The sequence below is a fragment of the Meles meles genome, chromosome 6 (assembly GCF_922984935.1).
Source record: "Meles meles chromosome 6, mMelMel3.1 paternal haplotype, whole genome shotgun sequence".
NCBI classification, from domain to species: Eukaryota; Metazoa; Chordata; class Mammalia; order Carnivora; family Mustelidae; genus Meles; species Meles meles.
In genome coordinates, this window is record NC_060071.1 from 54,340,966 (window position 1) to 54,366,175 (window position 25,210).

Consider the following 25,210-nt stretch of genomic DNA (forward strand, 5'->3'; position numbering starts at 1 on the left):
GCGGCTAACATGTTCCTGGCACAGGGTACAGACTCTGTAAGTGGCTATCGAATCTCCTGAACCAGGCACCAGACTCCTGGGCTACCTACCAGAGGAGAGAAAAGGAGAAAAGGAGCATTCCCTTCCCAACCCTCCCACGTGTGGCCACTTTCTATTTGTTCTGGACTTCAAGTTGGGCATTTACAAGAGCTTGGGGACCCAGAGAGGAGCTGCCTTTCGCACTCCAAGTTGTTAACAGAGAGGGTTAAAGGACCGAGGAAAGGGTTAGCCAAGGTCAGCTTCAGGAGACCTGGAAGATCTCAGGCCCAGGTCTACTGTGGCCGAGCTTGATTCAACCCACAGGCTGGGAAGCGGGGGAGGGAGGTCTGGATGCCTTGGCGTCCTCACCCTCTCAGCTGCCAAATTCTGGGAAGGGTATGAACTGGACTTAGAGAAAGTCACCTCCCTTAAAAAAAAAAAAAAAAAAAAAAAAAACCCAAGCATAAAACCACCCCAATCGTAATCTACAAGACCTGGAGAGGTTCATTTTATGAATCCAAGCAGATTGGAGACAATGAGGCTGCTGCCATGTCTTCCATCCTTCTCTTCTGTAAGGCACGCTCACCCCACCCCACTTGACGCCTCCTCACGCCTCCCTCCCCTCCCTCCCCTCCGGGTCCTGCTGCCGCCCGAGCTCAGGGACTTGTCAGGACTGAGGCTGAGGAGCATGTGCCATGGTGCTTACATCCTAGTTTAAGCCTAGTCAAGAACACGGTTCTTCTCACTCCCTTGTTTGAGGGTATTTCCTTCAAAACAAATTCCTTTCGAATCTGAATTGTCTGTTAAACTTCAAATGTAAAGACCAATTGGCCACAGTTTTTAAAACAAGGGATTCAACACTTAAAAAAACAGGTTGTGAGGTGGCTCCATAGCTCAGGGGTTAGAGCACTGGTCTTGTAAACCAGGGGTCGTGAGTTCAAATCTCGCTGGAGCCTGTGAGGGTTAATTATTTTCCCACATTATTCTCCGTTTTTGTCCACTTACTGAAACAGACTTGGAGGGGGGGAAAAGCACTGTGTAATCTTTCTGGGAAAATCGGATCCTGGAGATCCAAGACAGAAGGTCATAGAATCTGGGCTCCTGTGATCCTAAGGGAAAAGTGAGGTGTCTGTACCTTCCGGTAAGCAGGAGAAGAACCAGATTACTCAAGTCTCTGCTGGAAGTCAGAATGAGGGTGTCAGGAGTCGACACCTCCCTGTTTGCGGAACAGGGCAACGTAGCCCCATTGACAGCCATGACCCCGCTGGCGTGAAGTCCTGCGCACCTCCCAAGTGCAGGAGGGCGCCGGGTTTCTCCCGTGCCTCTGCAGCCCCGGTTCTCAAGTTAATTCGGCGCCGTAGCTCAGGTTACTCCCCGGGATTCGATTGGTTATCGATAAGACTCTCTGGGGACTTGGTGGGCTTCAATTTTAGTCTGAATCGCAAATACAAAGAGGCCAGACGTCTCACCAGCTGTTACTATAGCCACAAAAATCTGTACTAAGAGCAGAATGCCGCGCCCTTCGATAGCTCAGCTGGTAGAGCGGAGGACTGTAGAGGGAAACAGCTGCGGTCATCCTTAGGTCGCTGGTTCGATTCCGGCTCGAAGGAGGTGCGTTACCTTTTAATGATGTCTCCTACTCAACCTCCTGAACTTTTTGTCCTCCCAACCGGATGACCTGAAACATTTAGATTCTAATTTCAGGCAACAAGAGAGCTCCTTTCCTCCTGCCTAGAAACTTCACTTAACCTTCTTTGCGATCTTGCGGTAGATGTGCTTCAGTTTACTCGGTTTACTGGCAAATGTAAACTACTGGCTTTCCTATTAGATTTGAAACTGTTACCTCCTAAACTTTGGGGCCAGTTTAAGTTGATTAAATAGTGGGGTAACATCCCTCAACCTCACCAGACACCTACACTTTTTCATAAGCGCGATTAATGTATACTAGCGAAATCAGAGGTTAAGGAGAAACACATTAGAAAGTCCACCCTTGGAAAGGATAAATACACAATAGAGAATATAAGCAATGCAAAAGTCTAAATATACATACGGAGCTGTTCCTTCATTAATAAGAAAGAAATACTGATTTAAACGAGAGGATATTGTTTCATCACTGGATTAGAAAATGTTGATTAATATTTAATACTGACCAGGGTGTAATGAGAAGGACATTCTTTGTAGAATGTTGTTTCTGGAGGGCACTGAGCATTATAAATCAGGAACCTTGAAAAAGATAGTGTTTGGCCAAATATTCTATCCTACTTCTATAAATTTATCATTTATACATGAAAAAAGGAAATACGGTAAAATATACTTATTTGTAGGTGATCCGTATTCTTTACATTTTTATTTTTTCTTTCAAAATATATCACATGAATACATTACATTAATTTAAAAAAAGTGTCTTACCTTTACAAAATGAAGGTGAAACATACTCTGTGCCACTGTGGAAGACAGTTTAGCAGTTTCTTACAAGACTAAACACACTCTTATCATTAACCCAGGAATCATGTTCCTAGGTAACTACCTCAATGAGTTGAAAGGTATGTCCACACAAAAACCACAATAAACTGTGGCACATTGATACAAATGGAATATTTATTCAGCACTAAGAAAAAATGAGACATCAAGCCATGAAATGATAGGGAGGAACTTTAAATGCATATTACTAAGTGCAAGAAGCCAATCTGAAAAGGCTACATATCTGAAAGATGCAAAATTAGGGAGACAGTAAATAGATCAGCGGTTGCAAATGGTTAAAGGCAGGGAGGGATGCATTGGCAGAGCACAATTTTTAGGGCAGTGAAACTATTCTGTATGATTCTAGAGTGTAGTGGTGTAATTATACAGTTGTAAACTGTAATTATACAGTTGTCAAAATCCATAAAGTACATAATACAAAGAGTAAATCCTCATGTAAACTGTGGACTTGAGTTGATAATGATATACAATTGTTGGTTCATTCATCGTAACAAATGTATCTCACTAGTGCAGCAGGTCTTGATGGTAAGGAGGCTGTGCAGTGGGTAGGGAGGAGAGAAGGTAGGTAGGGATTCTGTATTTTCTTACCCAATTTTTCTGTGAACCTAAAACTTCTAGTCTTGGTCAGTTCAGGCTGCTCTAACAAAAATACCATTGTAGCTTATACCAAAAATGTATTGCTCACAGTTCTGAAGACTGGGAAGTCCAAGATCTAGATGCTGACAGAGTTGGTGTCTGACAAAGCCCTGCTTATTGGCTTGTAGACAGCTGCCTTGTCACTGTATCCTCACATGGCTAAGACAGAAATCTCTCCATTTCTGAGGAAAATATGGTCTCTTTTGTGAAAACCTTAGGTGCCCATGATTTTCTTAGTGAGAGGTGGGTGAAAAGGAAGGGAACATCAAAGAGGAGTCATTGAAGTGAACTGAAAGGGGTCTGGGAGAACATGGAAGAGGATTTTGAATGATGAGGGGGAAAGTCATAAAAAGGAAGCCACAATCCAAAAGTGACGTGAAAAACCCCAAGGCCTTGTTTCTTGCAGAGTCCTAGTTCCCTCCTCCCTTTATTTCACTCATTCCTCATGACACTCCTAGGAAGTTCCTCTACCTTCTCCAGGGGAGCTGCCTGCTCAAATCCAGGAGTAGGACTGTAAGGAACAGGGGCTGTACATGGCTGAAAATTGCAGTGGGATAACCCTTCTAAGAGGACACCACTAAGCAGTCCCTGGGTATATCCTCACCTCTTTCGTGCTCGGAGTCAGGTTCTGCACAGATATTGCAGTTGAGTGGTTTAGAGACCTGGACAGTCTCCAAGATAAGTAGATTCACTTGGAAGGAACTGGGGAGTGGCTAAGCCACACCATTCACAGCACACACTCCCTGGGCCCCATGTAAGGAGTCAGTCAAGAATCAGCTTACAAACCCACCTGCAAAGTCAAATTCAAAACAGCTGTTTACCTACCCAACACCACCCCATGAAGCAATGATGCCTGAGTGAGAGCTTGAAGGCTGGGAAGTATTGGGTTTCTAATTCATCATATTCAATTACAAAAGTAATGTAATTAGAACCAAAATCGAGTCTGTGCAGGTTGTTTCTCAGAGTATAGAGTTGCAGCTCTTAAATGAGTGTCAGTGGTGGACTGATTGGGCGGGGGGGAGAGGAGGCAATTTCTGGGAAGTCTTCCTGACCAGATGATGACTAAGCCACCTCATAAGAATGAATCAGTGTGAGTGTGGGTTTTAGAAGAGGAAGACCAAAAACGTCCTGATTGAGGGAACACAAAAGCAGTGCAAAAGACTGGACAAGAGGAAAGCCCAGTGCAAATACTAAGCCTGGGAGGGAGTATCAGATGAGCAGGAGAATCTGAAGCAGTAAACTAAGGTAGTTTGACGTTCAAATAGAGAAATCAGTGTAAGCTAGGAACTTTCCGATGGGGAAGAGGAATTTCAAACAGATACTAGTACATAGTCTTCTTCGAACTTCCTTCTAACATAGGAACAGACTTTAGAGATTTGTGGCTAGATTAAAATGCAGCACTGGCAGCGGTGGGATTCGAACCCACGCCTCCGAAGAGACTGGAGCCTAAATCCAGCGCCTTAGACCGCTCGGCCACACTACCAACTGTCCAAGAGCTTTTTTCCCCCCTATCTCTAGTTATTTACCCATCCCAGCCTGCGGGCTCAAAATTTCAATCTTTTCCTTCATGGTTAGTAGGGTTCCCCGCAGCGTTTTCATTCATCCCTACAGATCTGAGTAAATACAGGAAAGGAGGAATCATCGTATCCTCACCCGCCTGGAAAGTGAGCCACAAGGTAGTCAGCGATTATCAGCGTGAACGTCCTTGAGAGATCTCTACCTTTTCTTTAACCTAGGCAGTAAGACGCAGAAAAAAAATAAAAATCCCGCCGGCGACCTATTACAGGTTTATTTAAAAAGATTGAATAAGAAGCTCCTTGCTGTTGAGTCATTAGTTTGTGGCTGAGTCTCAGCGCAAATGAGGTCGAAGTTCACATCCAGCAGGAGGCCAGCCGGCCACCGCGTTCCCGGGGAGCTCCCTCGTCGCCTCCTCCTGCAGCTTCAGTCAGAATGGAGAGACTGGATCTAGTTGGGGCCATCGTAGTCAGTAACCACCGTACGCTGTCGTACCCGAACCGTTTCCCTTAGATAGAGACCAAAGTGACCCCCCTCCCCGGCAAGGGAGGTTTCATTCCAGGAGCGTCCCCAGCCTAGAAAGGGGTGGGTTCCGGGCTTCCCTTGGGTCCAGAAGCCGCTAGCGCCATGCACTTTCTTTTGAGAGGAGCAGAGGGAAAGCTAGGAAAAAGTTTTATGAGCGATACCTGCATTGTCCTGACCCAAGTGGGATCTCGTACCTGTCCATGAACTCTACTCTGCCCAAAGCCCTGGATGCTGTCTTAACTGTATTCATATTTCTGCTACTTCTGGTTGGCCATTTCTGGGTCTCTGGAGCCAGAAATTCTCCCAGGAGTCTACGTTTCCGATCTTCAAGGGCCGCTCTACCCTCTCCCCCACCCCCTGCTTCTCCTTGTCTGAGGGCTCTCTGAGGTCTTTCCCCAAGTCCTGGTGGCCTGAGGGAGTACACTGGTTGTGCGCGGAGAGAGAAAAAGTTGTTCTTCCCTGGATCTTCACGGAGCAAAGATCCTGCTAGCTCCAGCCCTCGCTGCTATGGCAGGGGGCGACGAACAGAAAAGACGTTCCAGAAAAGCTGCTTGGAAATAGGGCGCAGGGAGCATCTGGTGACTGTAGACCCAGGCGGAGAATTGGGGCCAGGAGAAGGTTGAGTCGCAGGAAGGAAAGGGCCTGAACCCACCGGGGTTGGAGGCGGGGTCTTCTTGGGCTTCCCATCAGCATCCCATCCCCCCGCCAGGCTCGCTGCCTGCTGGGCCATACCCCTTCCACCCTGCCACCTCCACCCTTACAGCACCCGACCTCTTCTTGCTGACAATATAGTAAGTGCTGCCTTTTTGCCTCCTGCTTTCCCCCTCTCTAATTCTAGATCATGGGCACTCTGAGCTCCATGGGCAGATATGGGTGTCCACCCTTAGGCTCCAACCAAGTTCTTTTTCTCTCCATAAGCTCCCAAAGTCAGGAGCCAGGCACAGGCTTGGAAGTTGTCAGCAGGGAAGGCCAATGGGCACCATTCAGTCTACGGGAATGGTCGAAGGTGTGGCTTCTGGGTCCTACACACTGGAGGCAGAGGGATTCAAATACCCGTAGCCAGTCCTTTTGGCTGAAGGGTACGACTTCTAAGAAATTTCATTTTGTTTCAGAATCCTCAGAAGAAAGCCAGTGTGAGCTGACTGCCTTCAGCACTACACAGAAGTCTTTGCCACTTTTGAAAGACTGATATGGGAAGACTGGTGTTAATCTCAACTTGGAGAGAACCCAGAAGTTATGTGTAACCACCTCAGTAAGATAAGGAAGTATCAGTCCAAAAGGGAGAAAAGAACCTGGGGCTTTTTATGACTTGAAAGAAGTGGGGTGGAAATGGGAAGGGAGAGAACAAATATTTAAAATATCGGTTGAGGTGGCCTGGCAGGTTTGGTGGGTGGAACACCCTTGATCTCAGACTGGTGAATTCAAGACCCAGGTGAGGCAAGGAGTCTACTTAAAATAATTATTAAAACAAGTTTAAAAAATTAAATGTCAGTTGAAATATTATGTGTCCTACTGAGCCAGACAAGAAGCTCAGGGTCTATGGATTAGGTCTTGGGAAAGTCTTCTTGACACTTCTGATGAGATCTTCAGATGGGATTACACAGGCATACTTGTTGTGTATGTTAGGGCACATACACATTTGAATAAACCACAGTTTGTGTAACAAGGCTTAAACTAAAACAACAACAACAACAACAACAGAGATTCTCATAAGATGGAAGTGACCTGAGCCCTTCTTGATCAGGCCAGAAAAAGAACCAGTCAACAGGGAAAACCCTGGTCATTACAGCAGAGCTCCGTTTGATCATGGGATGCTGCATGTTTGTGCCTACCTTGAACTCCCTGGATCCTTCAGTGGGTGGAGGAGCCTTGGTCTATACCCTTGAAGAAATGAATCCTATGTTGGACCCCTAACCAATCACAGAGGGATACCGTGCTTCTAGATTGATTGTCTACAGCTTCCCCGTGCCAACAGCCTTCAATCAAGGGCCACCTGAAATCTTCCTTTTTTCTACTATAAAGCTTTCCCACTTCTCTGTGTGCCTTTGAGTCTCTGCCGAAACTCAAGTGGCGACAGCTGAGTCCTTGCGATAGCTGAGTCCTTGCGATAGCAAGCTCTGAATGAATAGCCTGTTCTTGTTGTCATTCAGGTGGTCTTCATTTGTTTCCACACTAGAGTGAAAATTTTGCAAAACAAAGAGTTGAGGGAAAATGGAAGAAACAGAGACAAATAAAGAGAAAAATGATTAAGAACAATTCCAGGATCGCTAGTAGGGGTCAAGTTAGAAGTCAAGAAATTCTAATTGTCCAGAGCACTCTGGAACATGCCTTTTTGATGTTGTTCTCTGGAAGGGACTAGTGGAATAGGCTCCTGAGTCAGGCCAACCCAAGGGAGCTGAGGGCAACGCGTGGCTGGAAGAATGAGAGAGGTAGATGTAAGATCCTGAGACAAATTTCAGGGGTAGGAAATAGACTGTATGTAGATAGGGTCTGTTGGGGAAAAGTTTATTTATCCTGTGAGAAGAGTGAGGAGCCTGCCTCTGAAGATGATCTCTGTGAACAAGAGACAAAAAACAACATCAGGCCTGTGGCTGTTACCCTGGCTTCTCCTCTTGGAATGTTCCTTTGAGCATTTTAAGTTCCTTTTAGATGTATGACAAGCAGTGTATGGGTTATATCAGTCTATATAGGGAATAGAAGTGAGCTTGCCAAGTTGTGGCAGGATGAGGATGAGGAAATAGAGTCTAGAAAAAGGTAGGAGGAGCCAAGAATGCAACAGGAGAGTAAGAGAGGAGGAGAAACAGCAAGCAGGGGCTGGAGGAGAAAGCTGTTGGGGAGACAGTTTTGACAGGTTAGCAATTTTGCCCTAGGCTGGTGTCTCTGAATAAAAGGACAATAATAAAGATGGTAATAACAATGAGGATAGTAATGAACCCTCATCTCCAAAACAAGGATACTTCCTCTCTGCAAGGTTAAGTAACTGACCCAGGTGTTTTCTAACCACTACACTACATACTCAGTGTCTGCACACACCAACACCACCTATGAGTCCACATTTGTTTTGGTTTGATTTTTCTGCTCCAGAGAAACAGTCAAGCACCCTGCCATTTCCTTAAGAATTACGACACCTGTCTTTAGGTCCAAAGGGATGACCATGCTGATTACCTTGGAGGTTTCCACCAGTAAAATGCCTTATGTGGGCAAATGGTTTACAAAAACCAATCTGGATTCTCCAGAGCAGAGCAATCAGTTCAAAGACTTGCAGTTCTCTTGCAGACAAGGAGGGAGAGAAGGACTGAAGTTTGGGCACCACGGGAGCATTGGGAGAAGCAGCTGTTGTCAAGCCACAGAAGATCCTATCACCTTCTTGGCCCTGAACAGCTGCATATGTTCATCTTATTTTAGGACAACATTGTGAGGCCTCTCCATGACTTGTCCCTGAACCAAGAATATCTGCCATAAATGCCCAATTTTGCCTATCTAGAGACTTCTCTTTCTTAAAAATCTGTAAGTTCAGTGGCATCATGTTTTACATTGACACTGTGACAATTATAGGACACAGTGGTTGCCTGGTGAACTGCGTGTGGTGTCTCTCCCTACCGGATGTTGTGGGGGGGGGGACATGTGGGGCTATGATCTGATGGAAGCCAGTGGTGCTTTAGGTGAAAGAATTCACCTGAAGCAGAACAAAGGAGTTAGAAAAATTTATTGAATACACCTCAAGGGAGCTGGAGGCAAGAGAGCAAAGGACAGACTGTCTACAAGGAGGCAGCGGTGAAGGGCTGTATTTAGAGGGGAAGGGGAGTCTGGGTGGCTCAGTCAGTTAGGCGTCTGCCTTTGGCTCAGGTCATGGCCCTGGGGTCCTGGGATTGAGCCCCACATCAGGCTCCCCACTCAGCAGGGTGTCTGCTTCTCCCTCTGGTCCTCCCCCATCTCCTGCTCTGTCTCTCTCTCATTCTCTCAAATAAATAAATAAAATCTTTTTTAAAAGAGTAGAGGAAGGTGAGGAGATATGGAGAAGGTATGGAATTTTCCCTTTTTGTAAGTGGGCCTGGTTTTAAGTAGCCCATTGGTCAGTTAGGGCTTATGGATATTTTGACATGGGTCACCTGATGTGCCTGTCTGTATCCAGTTATTACTGGCCCTTTTGTCTTGATCAGGTTTCTACTGCTCAAGCCTGCTGCCTGAAAGGGGCATCTACACTGTGGAGACCTGGGGCCCTGGGACCTCAACCCAGCCAGAACCATGGAGTAGTGGGAGGTTCTTGGTTTTGTCATGAGAAATGAATCAAGGACAGAAATGCAACACAGCAGATGAGTGAGCAGCACACCCAGGAAAGTTTATTAAGGCAAAAAATACACTCTTAAGATATGAGAGCAGGTGAGCTTAAGAGAGAAATCAAGAGAGAGTACTGCATCCCTGGGGTTTGGGTTCCTATCTTTTACCTGCAGTTGTTAACTAGGGAGTGGGAAATTCATTAGTTGGGGGCCAAAAGCAGGGTTTCCCACTTCTTCTTTGTAACTGCGTCAGGGGTTTCTTGTCTTGGCATCCTCTATCTTGGGTCTGCGTGGTTTGGTCCCGCTGCTTATGGATTGCTGCCAGGACAGGCCTCTGACTTTGATAGCTGGCCATGACTTCATCCTCGCCAACCTCTCAGGTATTCTGTTAGAACCTAACTATCTGCCTACTCTAACACAATGAATCACAGGCTTACAGATTTCTGACAAACTTCATGATCATGGACAAATGAAAACATTAAAAAATAGTGGGTACAAGAGCAGGTATGTGGGGAGAGAGTCTAAATCTTACTAAACAGAATTGGTTGACTCCTTGGGGTTGCATGAACGAGAGCTTTTTTCCAGTGTTCTCATCTATGATTGTATTTGCAATAGTAAAAAAGTACAAGATCTTAATCTTTAATTCCTGTTTACCAGCTTATACAAACAAGGTTTTCAAAAAGTGAAAATCCTTTTTTAAAAAATTATATCATTTTTATACCAAAGATGTATATAAATCTGTATATGTCTTTAAGGAAGGATTAAACTCTTTCTCTCCAATACCTCTTTTCCCTACTTGTTCCTACCTCTCAACCTTTGTGAGGGAGGCATTATTTCCAAAATACAAAGTTAAGGTTTGAGGCTCTGAATTCGGAAAGGACAAAACCATGGTAAATCTCTTTTCACCTTCCCCAGATTTTACCACAATATTAAGTGAAAGGAGTGCATAAGCTAGTCTGCCCATCAGACACCCTCTCTATGTGCCTCTTACTTCTCAGGTGGGTCTCCCAGGCACCCAAATATCTGCAATTCTTCAATCTGCATCCTTCCTGGGCACCAGAGGCACAGGAGGCAATGTCTCAGGAGGGTATCAAGATGAGAGACACCAAGACAGCCTGGTGGTGGTTGTACTCAAAACTGAGTCTTTTAGAAGAATTGGCAGAACATGAAGAAAATCTAACTTTGTGGGAGAATATCTTGGCTTTTTGCTCAGGTCAAAGTTCTACTTAATACTCTGGGATGCCGGCTTTACTGTGTGCTTGTACAAGATGAGTGGTAGAAGAAAGCTGGGCGGGAGAAGGCTCCATAGCTCAGGGGTTAGAGCACTGGTCTTGTAAACCAGGGGTCGCGAGTTCAAATCTCGCTGGGGCCTTCCGTCCTTTTTTCCTCCAAATCTTGTTTCAGACTCCTCAAGAGATAAGCCGGAAGGTCTATCAAAGGTAGGGTTACCAAGGCCGCAGATTCTCCCAGGCCTTACCTTCCGCCTGAGGAGACGTTCAGGCATTCCCCGATCTGCTCTCCAGTTCTGGATGCACCATAGCAGCTGATAAAGGACTCCTGTAAACCTGAGGCTTAGGCTTAGGCTTTCTGAGTAAACAAGCACGCATTCCTTCCAACAGAAGGCACTCGAATACACAGTTTTTCTGGAAACGCCTAATGCCGGGAATGAGCCTTGAGGCAGAGTTAAAAGCTGCTTGCAGGGCGGCTCGTTGGTCTAGGGGTATGATTCTCGCTTAGGGTGCGAGAGGTCCCGGGTTCAAATCCCGGACGAGCCCTGTTTTTTTTCCTCGATTCCCCTGTTCAGAGTATTTACGCCACAGCATTTTGCTCTCCCTATTCTGCTTTAGAAAGTTGCACCCGAAGGCGTCCTGACCGATGGGAAATAGGGAAGTAGACACAGCCGCAAGCTAGCCTTTGATCTGTCTGACGAGCTGTTTCCTCACTCTCCCCCGCCGACTGGCGGGCGGGCAGGTCGGAGATCAGATCCTCGGCCAGCTCTGCCTCGGTGGCGAAATGGGAATGGTAACGATTTCCCGCCCCCTGCCTGGCTCCCGGGATCTCTGTCAGTCACATAAAATACTGTATAGGAAATTTCTTGGAAACTTTATATAGTGCCAGATATACGGAGCTGTTTTCTTTCCTGCGAAGGAACTGGGGCTGGTGCATACTGACACTGTCACGGTTTTACAAATGTGTGATGCGTTACCCTTTAAGAGAATTTTTAGGTGTGGTCACATAGCACTGTCTTTTTTTCTTTTCCTTCCTCCCTCCCTCCCTCCCTCCCTCCCTTTCTCCCTTCTTCCCTTCCTCCTTTCCTTCTTCCCTCCTTCCCTTTCTCTTTTCTCCCTTCCTCCCACCCCCCCGCCCTTCCTTCTCACTCATTCTGTTCTAGCTACACTGGCCTTCTGACTATTTCTCAAATACATGGCCCTTATTTCCTGTTCTGGACCTTTCATTTGCTATTTCCTCTTCTTGGGATATTATTTCCTCAGATATTTGTATAACTTTCTCACTAATTCCTCCTGCACTCAGATGTCACCTCTTCAGAGACAACCTACTTGATCACCCTTTCCAGCATAGCCTCCAATTGTCACTATTCCCTACATTATTTTTTTCTTTACAGCACTTATCAGTATTTGACGTGATTATGCACATTTGCTTCTTTTTTTTCTTCTCTTTCCCCCCTATTAGGATATAAGCTCCAGAAGGCCAAAGATTTTATTATGCTTGCAGCTGTTCCCTAAGCACTTAGCACTGTGTATGGTAAGGAGTGGGTGATTAATGTGTGAATGAATGAGCATTGCCATTTTCCTGGACATATCTGCTGGCCTCCAGAAGCCACAATTAAATAGCATTTATTTCTGGCTTTTGTAGACTCATATTAAAATCTTCCCAAAGGATAGGAACCATGGCTATGGGCTTATATTAAAAATGGAAAGCCTAACTTGATTGTCTCTCCACTTGGGCCCCGGTACCCAACTCAGGCTTCTTCTCAGAGAGATACTACCAAATTGCTTATCTGCAGACACAAGAATTATAAATGTTTGTATTGATAAATAGCAAGAACTTTCATAGAGATTTCTTTGCTCTCTGGAGCTTTTTGTAGACAATCGCATCTAATCTGTAGTGGAATTTCAACTCAGTGGGAGAAAAGAAAGGGTAGGTCCTGTAGTCTCAAATGTGGCAAAATGTGTATTTAACTTATGAAAACACTTAACATTTTTTGACCGCCAGACTCTGTGCTAAGCACCTTAGGTGCATGAACTAATTTTCATGCAACTTCTATGAGGTAAGCAGTATTACTATCTCCATTTTACATGTCAGGAAGTCGAGGCACAGAGAACATAAGCCACCTGCCCAAGGTCACACAGCTAGTAATGTGAGAAGTGGAACTCTGGTATTCTAAGTGCAGGGCTGGCCCCTTAGGACCCTCCCCAAATGACTGCCTTGCCTTCCTCAGAGGGCATCTGTCTTCTGCTTGAGGATGTCTTACAGTGTGTCAAGACTGGGTTACTCTTCCAGTCTGGTCAGTGGGTTTTCCTTGCGCGCAGGCATTATGTTTTGCTCATGTCTTTTGTACTCCTCAACGGTTCAACAGTGTCAATAACAAAACAAGAGATCAAACTTCGTTCTTCGGTTGAGTGAAGAAAGGCAAAGCAAAGGATATAGGTTGATGATATTAAAGGACTAGCACTTTACCTCCGAGAAACCATGGGTTCAAAGCATCATAAATGCGATGGCATTATGCTCTTTAATAAGAACTCTGAGATTTGAAAGACTAAAAAAATATGAGAAATTGCAAAACAGTGCATACCTAGAGTCCCACCAACTAGAGAAAGCGGTTGGGCGCGAAAGGAGCCCGAAGACATTCACTGCTCTAACATGGCTACCTCAATGCAATCATCGCTATAACAAACGGTTTAAAAAAACAAACAAAACGATGGCAGCGGTGGGATTCGAACCCACGCCCCCGAAGAGACTGGAGCCTTAATCCAGCGCCTTAGACCGCTCGGCCACGCTACCTGCCACGACAGCCAGCTGAAGCACGTTCTCTACTCTTCCTCTCCTCCCCGCTCCCCACGCCTCCCCCCCTCCATGGCCCATCCATTTGCAGTTTGTCCGGGGTTTTCTATCTCTTTTTTTTGCATTCCTTCCTGCTTTGTGTGGCTTTCTCTCTCTTTCCAAGCCGCAGTGTTCGAGACTGATGGAAAGGGCCGTACCGCACGTCCTGTCCTGAGATAAAACAACCCCCGTGAGGTCTAGGTGTTCGGGGCGCCTGCCGGGCACAGGCTCATCAGGGAGAGTCGGGACCCTCCTCCGTCTGGCGGGGCCCCTCATGGAGGGCGTCACACGGCGGGAGCTCTAGCTCCGCCAGCCACGCCGAGTCTGGGGCCGGCCGGCTGTTGGGCGCCCGGACGCGCGGGGAGGCGCCGCGGGGAGGCGCGGAAGCTTTCCGGAGACGTTCCGTGGAGCCTAAGGCCGGTCCGGAGACGCCCGAGCCTGGTCGAACCCAGGAGCTGTCAGCAGTGTGCCGGCACCGGGAGGAGCCTCCCCATCGCCCCGCTCTCCCGCGGGCCGCAGGCAGCCCTCCGGGCGGGGCACATCCTCCCCTCCCCACGGCCCTGGGGTCACCCCGCAGCCCCTGACCGTGCCTGAGGCGATGGCCTCCTACCATTCCCGCAGCGAAAATGTGCGGAAATTATTCTCGTTGATGCCTGGGTTTTCCCAGAAAAGGATCAGTATTCTAGGAGCCCGTCTTCCGGCATTGGGACGAGGGAGCATGCAGTGATTGGTTCATCCACTAGGCGTCACCCCATGCCCACAGTTGCAAAAAGGAGTTTTTTGTTTTTTGTTTTTTTTAGCCATCTGTGGACGTGGCTAAAATTTTCTTTACTAAGGTTTAGAAATGGAAGGCAGATTCAGGGGTGGCTCGTTGGTCTAGGGGTATGATTCTCGCTTAGGGTGCGAGAGGTCCCGGGTTCAAATCCCGGACGAGCCCTGTTTTTCTCCTCTTGTCACCATCAGGCTTCAGGGAGAACCTTCTATATTAATGTTACTGAACAGGCACCGACTTATGCTCCACTAGTTCAGATTTATACACTTAATCTTTGTGCTTTTAAATCAGGATAAATGCCAGATGTTTTTATAAATAATTTATATAGCATTTCTTTTAGAAAATCACTGTTTCTAAAGTCGATCATCATTTCTCTTCAGTTTTTTGTCGTTATCCAAAAATTGTTCATTCAGGACTGGGCCAGGCCTATTTTATATCAATCGTTTTGCATAACCCTCAGTTTTCCTCCACTGCAATCATGGGGGCCCTTCTTTGGGTGCTGGGACCTCCAAGGGTCAGCAAATGCAGCAAGGTGTCTCATCACCTAAAGCCTAGGATCCCTTCCCTCCTTCGGGCCTAACATTCCGGGGACCTCGTGCCTGTGGGGGCAGCGGAGTCTCAGATGCTGTAACACCGTGGGATGACCTTCTAACGACCACGCTCAGGCCTGCCGGCATATTGGACTCATCTGTGGTGCTTTTCAATCATTCCAATTCAATCATTCCAATCATTCCAATTCCAATTCCAATTAAATTTTGTGAGGGTAAGCCCTTGGCATGGCATCTGGGTAAGTTTAGTTCTGGGTGCAACCATGTGTCACACTTAGTTCCTCTGTGACCCTCCTTACATACCCAGGCCACAGAAACAGACTGCTAAGAGCGGGAAACTCCAAAAGAGAAGAGGCCGCCCAGTGGGTCAGAGTGTGTGGTTTGAGGGGGACCTCAAACCATGTGTGGCTTTCAATCCTTATAGAAAGGACTAGATCCTAACATCACACCTTCCCACCACTCTCTACCTGCTGGGTATTTAGTGATGGATCACATCCTACTATTTCAGTCACATAAGCCTTGACTCACCTGATGAATGAGCTAGAAACCACAGGTATTTTTCACCTCACTCTTAGCTACGCTGCTGAGTCTTTAACTTCTGGTACCTCTTCAATATTTGGAAAAACCGCAAAACAATCTTGGAATCATCCATTAACCCTCTCTCTCAACAACCTGCATTCAATCCTTTACCATATGATGTTGGCTGTATGGTTAGAATCTTTCCAGAATCCAGTCAGCATATAAGAAAATGGCATCCTAATACTAAACCCCAAGTTTTTCTTAGTAAAAATATATGTAAAACAATGATTTCATTTTGGTCTAATCTGAATCATCTTCCAGTTTTCAATGACTCCTTTTTGTATCTTGTCATTTCTATCAGTACATTTGCTCAGAGTTTACTTTAGGTGTAGGCTTTTCACTGCATTGCTGAGGCACGTTACTTAATAAAGTGAAAAATACTAAAAAAAAAAAAATCCAAACATTTAACTGACTCCACCCCCACCATAGCCCAAGCCACCACCATCTCTCCCCTCTGCTGCTGCAGTGGCCCCTTGCAGGTCTCTCCGGCTGGCCCTTGTGCCATTCAGGCTCTTTTCAACAGGACAGACAGAACAATCTTGTTGAAACCTAGGTCAGAGCTGGTCACTGCTTAAAACCCTCTGTGGGTCTCCATTTCATTCAGCATAAAATCAAAGCTCTTTGTCATGGCTTAAAAAAAAAATCTGTGATTTTGCCGCTTCTTGGGCTCCCCTCACTTCGCTGACCTCATCACCTACAACTTAGTTCTTCCAGGTGGCTGCATTCCAATGACATTAACCCTTAGTATGCCACAGGAATTCCCACCCCAGGGCCTTTGCACGTGCCCTTTTCTCTGCCTTTAGTCTTATCTCCCTCCTGCCACCATGGCTCAGTTCCTCACTGCGTTTAAGACACCTGCACAGATGTTACTACCTACCAGGGAGGACTTCTCTGACCACCTACATGAGCTAGCACCCACCCTCTTTGCTCTCTGTCCACCTTTCTCCACTCTGAGTTTCCTCTTTGCACATACCGCCACCCGACTTTTGCTGCTGCTGCTGTTGCTTTTCTTAATTCTCCCTCTCCCATCACCAGAACGGAAGCTCCATGAGAACAGGGTTTTTATAACTGCTGACATCTCAGAGGCTGGAACAGTTTTTAGCACCTAGTAGATACTTGAGAAATATTTGGTTAATGCATTTTATGAATTGCTTTAAATCACAGAGTTATACAGGTTGATAAGGGATGCCTGATCCTGTAGCACTCAGGGTACTGGGGGCTTGAATGGAGAGAAGGCTCCTGCAGTGTGGGGAAAGTTCCATCTTTGGGCAAGTCTGAGAGTGGGGGCATGCTTGGAAAATATTCTGTGGCAGCTCTCCTTTTGGGCCACAGTATGGCCCTATTAATGTTTTAAAGAAGCTTGGAAAGGCTCTTCCAGCCAGACGTACAGGAAGGCACAAAGTAGGCTCTCGGGAGCTGTAAATTGGGTATCAGTGCCATTGATTGCTGTTGCAAACTTGGTCCAGGCAGCGTTGCTCAAAAACAGGGTTGCTTTAGGGTTTGATCACTTTCAGCAGATTCTGAATCATATGGTGTTTGAGGGTCACACTGTAAGGTTGCACAGAGCAGGATCTTAAAATGATTGATTTGATAAGATGAAGAACAGATGTCCACAATAGAGACACCAGAGAGGAAGAGGAAAACTGAGGTTAGGGAAGGAATTGTACAACCAACAGGACTTCATCGGCCTCATTTGATCAGGTTTTGTGATGAGGGATCACTGTGAATATGAGTCCTAAGGAAATATTGCTGGCATGCTGGGAGGATTTATGCAAGAGAGGGTGGGAACTTCTGCTGGTCAGGAAACTTGCATGAACAGGCAGTGTCTGCTCTCTGGGGCTATGAATGCAAGCTGGAATCTGCCCCCTTGTGGACAAAACAAGTACTGTCATGGATCGTCCCTTTAGAGTCTTAAAGGAGAGACCATAGATAAAAAGCTAATTTCTGGGCACCCCACGACCTTTTTGCTGATTGTTCTGTGTGCATGACATAAAGGTGGAACTTATAGGGAAGAGAGCTGTGTTATCATCCAGGGAGATGGTGCTTATGCAGTTAAGCTGAATATATATATATATATATATTTTTTTTTTCTTATTAAAAGATTTTTTACTTATTTGACAGAGAGCACAAGTAGGCAGAGAGGCAGGCAGAGAGAGAGGGAAGCAGAGAGCCCGATGCGGGGGCTCAATCCCAGGACCCTGAGATCATGACCTGAGCCGAAGGCAGAGGTTTAACACACTGAGCCACCCAGGTGCCCCAAGCTAAAGTATATTTTTTAAGTAGGCTCCACACTGGGTGCAGCCAAAGTGGGGCTTGAATTCACAACCCTGAGATTGGGACCTGAGCTGAGACCAAGAGTTGGAGACGTAACCAACTGAGCCACCCATGTGCTCCTAAGCTGAATTATTTATTAAGGTGGATAGGATCCCTTGGATCTGGAGGGAGAGCAAAAAATTGAGCCACTGCTGCTAGCAAAACTCCGGAGCTGGTCTTTAACAGCTGAAGTGAGTTGTTCTGAGAGAGAATCTTAGATTTGAGCCTTGAGTAGCAGAGGTAAACCAACATTTTTCTTTCCTTTCATTGATTTTTTTTTTTTTTGGAAATAATGCGAAACATTTATTTTCTATATCAGACAAGAACACAGCTAAGTAATCCAAGTCTACTGCAGCATTATAAAAATCATCCCTTCACCACAGTGTAAGATTTAAATGCATCTGCACAAGGGTGCACACTATACAAAAGGAATAATGTTGCTGCTGCCCTACCAAGCACTTCCGGTCCCTACCCAGGTCCGACCGCAATACTGGTGGTCCCAATGGTTCTATCAAAATAAATTGTGTTTAAAAAATAATGCATTTAAAAAGACAAGTCAAAATGCCTCAGAAACCGTATCTCCCACTCAAACTTCATCTATTTTAATGTATTATTTGTGATCTTTCTGATCTTAGGTCTGCGTGGTGGTACAGGGTCCTACCCAATGTATCACAAAAGAAGACTGAGTCTTACAAAGAATAAAGAATAGCTCTCTGATACTATCATTAAAAAGAAAAAAAAAAAAAATCTTGGGACGCCTGATTGGCTCAGTGGGTTAAAGCCTCTGCTTTCATGATCCCAGGTCCTAGGATCCAGCCCCGCATCGGGCTCTCTGCTCAGCAGGGAGCCTGCTTCCTCCCTCCCTCTCTGTCTACTTGTGATCTCTGTCTGACAAATAAATAAATAAAATCTAAAAAAAATCCAAAAAACAAAATCTTCAGGTCATTCACTCATGCCTTCTTCCAGTCAATCAACATTTACTAAACATTTATTGAACAAACATTTGTCAAACATCTATAGTATTCCAGGCACTGTGCACAGAACCAGACAGATGTGGATTCTACACTCATGAAATAAGCAGATAATTTTAAAAACCAGGAAATACAATTAATTTATTGTACTAGTGATAAGGCCACAAAGAAAAAAAATACAGAGTGGTATGAAAACGAAACAGAGGCTGTTCACTTACTCTGGGGTTTCCGGAAAGGCTTGTGTGAGGAAAGGAGGGACCCACAGGATTTAACCTGTGGGATTCAACCAGGCAGAATGGGGATGGGAAGTGGAGTCAGGAGCATTCCATAATGAGAGAACTAGATGTTAAGAACCTTGAGCTGGAAGGAAGCTTGGTGAGTTTAGAGAACCGAAAGGAGGACTGTATGGAGGGATAGAGAGAGACAGAGAGACACAGAGAGAGTGGTTTGAGGTGAGGTTCTCTATACAAGGTCTGGTAGGCAGAGGTCAGGACGGTGGTCATTATTTTAAGACTTACGAAAAGCCATTGACACATTTTTGGTGGGGATAGGGGTGGATAGCACAGGCCCAGAACTAGTTGTGTGTTTTAAAAAGATTACCATGGTATAATAAGGTTGACAAAAAAACATGGGGAGCCCTGACTCAGCTTCTAATAATCACAGAGGCCTGCATCAGGAAGTGTTACAGCTGGATGGCTTTCACCAACTCTAAAAATTATCAGTTGTTTTGGCCTCATGCGTTCCAGTTCCCAGCCACCACTAAAAGAAGTAGGTGAGAACCACAGAATTAAGCTCAAGGCCACAGAGCTAGCTAGTGGCAGAGCCAGTATCAAGACAGGGACCTCGCTTGCAGGACTCCCAGGCCTCCTTCTGTCCTAGTTGGGTGCTTCTGAGAAAGGAGCTAGTTTGTTCATTTGTTTTTTTGAATGAATCTGATTCTTGAGGGCCTCAGTGATTATGTGGGGTCAGGGGACAATTGTTATTTCAGGGAATCTTATCTGAATTTCAGGGGAGCTGGAACTGGCAGGGAGAGGAGAGCAGAGCTTGGGAGTGTATGAAAGATCTGAATGTCCTTGGAGGTGCATGGGGAAGGCTCGGGTAATTGTCCTCCCCCAATGAGCATTCAAAGGAAACTGCTGGGGGCTCGACCTGAGGACACACATGAGAAGCCAGATATGCTAAGATCAAAGCCTTCTCAGAAGTGAAAATCTGAATGGACAGGGGGCCTACCAAGCAGCTGTTAGAAAGACAAGCTTAGGCAACCTCCACTCAACATGACCTCCTCTGGGCCATGGCCTGGTGGCAGTCATTTCAGGCATATACCTAAAGTTACAAAACAAAACAAAAAAGGTTTCCTTTGACCCCAAGGGAGAACAGGATTTCCCCTGTCCACAACTTGGGACTTTTTACTGTGAGGCTGAGATTGACAGCCTCTGATTTGATTGTGAACATGGCCTGCCCAAGTCGGGAGCAGCTTGTTCTTGGACACACAGAAGCTCTTAGTCTGATTCTCTCACCTGGAGAAACCTAGTCGGAGGGCAGTTGGCAGCTGGCCCAGAGGCTTAGAAAGGTATCACCTGAATCCTGCAGGTAACCGTTTGTCTAGGGAACTGCTCTGCAGTTGCCAAAGGTAGCCAGTGAACCCTCAAGAGTAGGGGTGCTTCATGTTTCCTGCCCCCCCATTGGGTAATAGTAAGTGTTCCTGATTTGGGGAGCTGTGTGTCCCTTTGACCAAAATGTCAATTTTCTAAACCGTTTCATAGGGTTACTCCACGTCTACCACATTCCTGAATCAGAGCTCCTCCTCCTCACTTCTGGGCCTGGTGGTCAGGAGCCAGCCCCCGTTTGCCCACTGCTCACCCTGACTCCAGGCTGGGAGGAAGAGACCGCATCTCTACTCCCTCTGTGTGTTGGGGGAGTGGGGGGAACAGAAGTAGTAGCCAGAAAACTGTCACCTGAAGAGAACAGCCATCGGGGTCATTTAAGTTTAGCTCAGAAACTCAGTTTGTGACAGCAGGAAGGGAACCTTATGGAGTCGAAGTCTTCCTTTATTCTTTTCTCCTACCTCCATTTGAGAATGACGGAACTCAGACTCAGAGGTGACAGGACTTTCCCAAGATCACACAGCTAGTTCATGGCAGAGGGAGAAGAGGATCTGAAGTCTTTCCCTTTTTCATCTGTTGACCAACACCAGACAGAATGGCAAGCTGCGGGATAAAGGAGCTTGTATTCGGGGTCTTAGGGATGGCCATCTGGAAGGCACCAAGAGGACAAAAGTGTGCTCTGCAGAGACCAAGGAGGTTAGGGTACTTAAAGAGGAAAGAGAATTTACAAGAGTTGTTTTGCCTAAAGTGTGATTGGCAATAGCTGCATTAATGCTGAGCTGTTAGAATGAGACTGGAGAATCACAAGCAATGGCTGCAAAAAAGAGTGTTTGCAGCCTTGTGGCCAGGGTGCGTGGCCGTTTTCCAGGATGTTGTTTGCACAGGGCCTGAGGTTTGATTCCATCTGGGTGAGGACACGCTTCCGGCTTCCTTCCCCAAGGGCTTCGAGTCCATTTTCTGGCCCCTTCACATGCCTGACTCCATCTTAGGAATTTTCTTTCACATACCCACCCACTCTGCAAATGCTTTTTTTTTTTCCTCAAGACTTTTTATTTGTTTATTTGGTAGAGGAGGGACAGCAGGAGAGGAAACACAAGCAGGGGGAGTGGAAGAGGGAGTGAAGCAGGCTCCCCGCTGAGCAGAGAGCCTGATGCGGGGCTTGATTCCAGGACCCTGGGGTCATGACCTGAACTGAAGGCAGACATCCAACAACTGAGCCACCCAGGCGCCCCAGGAGACACTTTTTGACCGCTTGTGACATACTGGGCAGTACTGTGCTAGAACAAACAGGTTCATTGTTCTGGATCTCCAGACGCCCACAGCATGTGGGAAAGAAGCCAAATAAACCCTTCGCAGCCCCACAGAGCAATCACTCAGCCTAAATTACATATAGGAAGTGTGGAGAAGGGCTTCTCACGGAGACACATGGAGGTGGTTAACATAAAGAAAGATTCCTGGAGGAGCTGGTACGGCCCCATGCCCTTTGCACTGCACTTTGAGATATTTCCTGATACAGGGCTTACTTTGGCTGCCTGAGGGTTTGTGGGAGCCAGCATAGATTTCCTCACAGGCGAGGCCCAATTCCAAGGTTAGAAAGAAACCGATCGGGGTGCCTGAGTGGCTCAGCCAGTGAAGCATTGGTTAACTCACTCACTCACTGACTGTTGGTTTCTGCTCAGGTCATGATCTCAGGGTCATGAGATTGAGCCCCTGTCCAGCTCTGGGATTGGTACAAAGATTATCTCTCTCTCCCTCTGCCTTTCCCCACCCCCCTAATAAATACATAAAATCTTTAAAAACCAAACAAACAAACTGGGCCACCTGCGTGGCTCATTCGTTTAGGCATCTGCCTTCTTTGGCTCAGGTCATTATCTCTGGGTCCTAGGATTGAGCCTTGCATCAGGCTTCCTACTAAGCAGGGAGTCTGTTTCTCTCTCTCTCTCTCTCCCTCTGTCCCTCGCCAGTGGTCATTCTCTCTCTCTCTCTCTCTGAAATAAGTGGATAAAATCTTTAAAAAAGAAAGCAAGCAAAAAAGCCAACCAGGAAGCTAGCTATCATCTGACTGTTCTCCACACCAGGGTAGGAAGTGAAAATGGTTTAGGAGGGTTCCTTAGTGGAAATGAACAGAAAGGAAAGAAATCAGTTCCCAATTTAGAAGTACTTCCAAACTTTTAGTCTTCAAGGAGGGGCATCTGGGTGATAGAGAAGTGGGCACAAAGAGGGTCAGAGAATGATGGGGTAGGAGAGCCCCTTCTGCCCTAACTGACCTTCCTAAATGCAACCCATCCCCAGCTTCCCAGCTCCCCACTGTGACTCCCTGTCCCTGCCGGGCCCTGCTGCCAGCCCATGGGCACGCTGGCACTTCTCCTGCCCTCCTGCCTGGCCTTGGAACCTCCCTCCCATGGAACCCACATCACCCAGTTCATGTCCATGATCCCCTATGAAATGGCTCTCAGGCTTGCCGAAAGAACACAGGTAACAGAGCACCACAACTAAGGAATACAGACCAGTCCTTCCTCCCTCCTCCAAAGGTGGTGCAGTTGGGGGCAGGTCCTCCCCCTGTCCAGGGAGGGAGACAGTCCAAGGAGCTGCTTATGAGGCAAGCTCATACCCTTTGTCTGGTCTGGGTATCCTATTACAATATGATAAATAAAAATTGTGAGATGGGTTCAACTCTTCAGAAATTATGCTGTTTACAATTTGGAGCTCATCTATTGTGGTGACCCTAAACATCCGTGTGCATTGTAATCACCTGAGATGGCCTCCTGATTACAAAAGCAGATTCCAGGACCTCACCTCCAGAGACTGATTCAGTAGGTCTGGGTTAAGGCCCAGGTATTTTTAATTAGTAGCCAAGAAACTGAAACATTTCAGTTAGAAGCCACCTGCCTCTACCACATATATGCATATATATATTTTTAATCTGTGAGAGCCAGGCAGTGGCAGACCAAGGGTGGTTAAGGGCCAGTGGTGAGGCCTTTTTTTTAGTAAGTATTTTGTTTATTTATTTGACAGTGATACAGCAAGAGAGGGAACACAAGCAGAGGGAATGGGAGAGGGAGAAGCAGGCTTTCTGCTGAGCAGGGGCCAACTCGGGGCTTGACCTCAGGACCCTGGGATCATGACCTGAACCGAAGGCAGATGCTTAATGACTGAGGCACACAGGTGCCGGGTGGAGAGGTTATTAACCCTCCCCCAATATACTCTGCAACCTCTGTCCTTTCCCCTTCTTTGATAGGGGCAATTCATGCTTCCTCAGCTTTGGGTGAAGCACTTAGAAAATTGTATTTCCAAGAAGAGTGCCCTTAGCTCCCCCTTGTGGCATAATCACTGTGCCCTGCATCCTCCCAGGACACTGTGGTCACCACTGTGGGGGGCAGGAGCCCGAGGACTGGAGGAAGAGGAGATATAAAGCAGGGGATAATAAGGGGAATAAGCAAACCTCATATCAGAATGACCAAGGAAAGGGACATTCAAAGGGAGTTCTAGTGAAGGCCTGCTGATGGCTGCTGGAAGCAGTCCGTGTGATTTAGTGTTAAGATTTTTCTCTTGGGGTGCCTGGGTGGCTCAGTTGGTTAAGTGGCTGCCTTTGGCTTGGGTCATGATTCCAGGGTCCTGGGATCAAGCCCCATATGGGGCTTCCTGCTCAGTAAAGGGCCTGCTTGTCTCTCTCCCTTTGCCTGCCACTCTGCTTACTTGTGTTCTCTATCGAATAAATAAATAAAATCTTGTAAAAAAAAAAAAAAACACAAAAACCTTCCCCCCCCCCAAACACCATATCCTTGTGTTTCATGTGCTTTAGAGAGTACAGGACAGGACCTGTATCCAGGCTTTGGGAGGATGGTGAAGCAGGTCAGAGGCTGTAGTCCCATGGGGAGAAGCACTTATGAGAAGCCAGGGATTAAGAGCAAGGAAGTCTGGAGGATCAGTTTTGGACAAGAAATTTAAAAAGCACTCCTCTGGAAAGCTTCTAAAATGTTTTGGGAAGGGAACTAAAATTCTAATAGCAGTGAGGGAAGCCTTTGGATTTTGTTGTTGTTGTTGTTTTAAGAGATGGGGAGAGGCAGAGGGAGAGGGCGAGAGAGAATCTCAAGCAGGCTCCACACCCAGGGTAGAGCCCCACATGGGGCTCAATCTTACAACCCTGAGATCATGACCTGAGTGGAAATCAAGAGTTGGACGCTCAACCGAATGAGCCATCTGGGTGCCCTTGGATTATTTTTATGTGAATATTAATGAAAGGACAAGCCCCCAAATCTAACAAACTGGGATTATTTAAGTTAGTTTCCCTTTGTCTATTGCTTCCTGGGTTCAGACTCAGATGCCATCTATGGATCCTACTCCCTTGCATCATTTCCCAAACTGATGATCCTTTGGATGTTAATAGTGTTAACCAGTAATAGTCAGATGAAGCTCCGTGCTCAAATCAGTTTGTAAAATTCTGAATAAAATGAGATTAGCCAAGCTTCTCAGAATCTCATGCTTTGTGAATCTTGTGACTCTTAATAAACAGTATTTTTGAAACTTTTGATCAGGACACTTCTTTCCTTGAAGCGCACTCATTAACATTTTCCAGAACAGTGTTTGCCTGAAGGCAAGTAGGAAAAGTGCTGCTGCTTGTCCCCCAGTGTTTACTCCTCCTTCTTCCTTAGTCATAGGACACCAGGATTTGAGCCAGGCACGTGCTCACCCAGAATACTCCCAGCGTTTGCCACTGTCCCTTGCAGTTGGATGTGACCGCGTGACCAGGTTGTTGCCAATGAGACGTTAAGGGGAGATGATGTGGGAAACTGTGCCCCTAGAAGGCAGTGCCATGCCCCTTTTGTGCCTTGCTTCCCCCTGGTGGCGGAATGCAGACATGCCAACTAGAGCTAGAGCAGCCATCTGCACGGGGACAGAGAAGCCAGGC

At 46.5% G+C, this 25,210-nt stretch overlaps 7 non-coding genes across 7 annotated transcripts; 5 read left to right on the forward strand and 2 right to left on the reverse strand.

Annotated features, from left to right (window-relative positions):
• Nucleotides 1-901: 901 nt before the first annotated feature.
• Nucleotides 902-974, forward strand: TRNAT-UGU. The gene has a single exon. It is a non-coding gene; the product is annotated as a tRNA-Thr (tRNA).
• Nucleotides 975-1,537: 563 nt separating this feature from the next.
• Nucleotides 1,538-1,628, forward strand: TRNAY-GUA. Its single transcript is given in 2 exon segments — nt 1,538-1,574; nt 1,593-1,628. It is a non-coding gene; the product is annotated as a tRNA-Tyr (tRNA).
• A 2,908-nt stretch (nt 1,629-4,536) lies between these two features.
• TRNAL-UAG lies at nt 4,537-4,618 on the reverse strand. Its single transcript has one exon. It is a non-coding gene; the product is annotated as a tRNA-Leu (tRNA).
• A 6,133-nt stretch (nt 4,619-10,751) lies between these two features.
• TRNAT-UGU lies at nt 10,752-10,824 on the forward strand. Its single transcript has one exon. It is a non-coding gene; the product is annotated as a tRNA-Thr (tRNA).
• Nucleotides 10,825-11,155: 331 nt separating this feature from the next.
• TRNAP-AGG lies at nt 11,156-11,227 on the forward strand. The gene has a single exon. It is a non-coding gene; the product is annotated as a tRNA-Pro (tRNA).
• Nucleotides 11,228-13,393: 2,166 nt separating this feature from the next.
• TRNAL-AAG lies at nt 13,394-13,475 on the reverse strand. Its single transcript has one exon. It is a non-coding gene; the product is annotated as a tRNA-Leu (tRNA).
• Nucleotides 13,476-14,379: 904 nt separating this feature from the next.
• Nucleotides 14,380-14,451, forward strand: TRNAP-AGG. Its single transcript has one exon. It is a non-coding gene; the product is annotated as a tRNA-Pro (tRNA).
• Nucleotides 14,452-25,210: the final 10,759 nt, after the last annotated feature.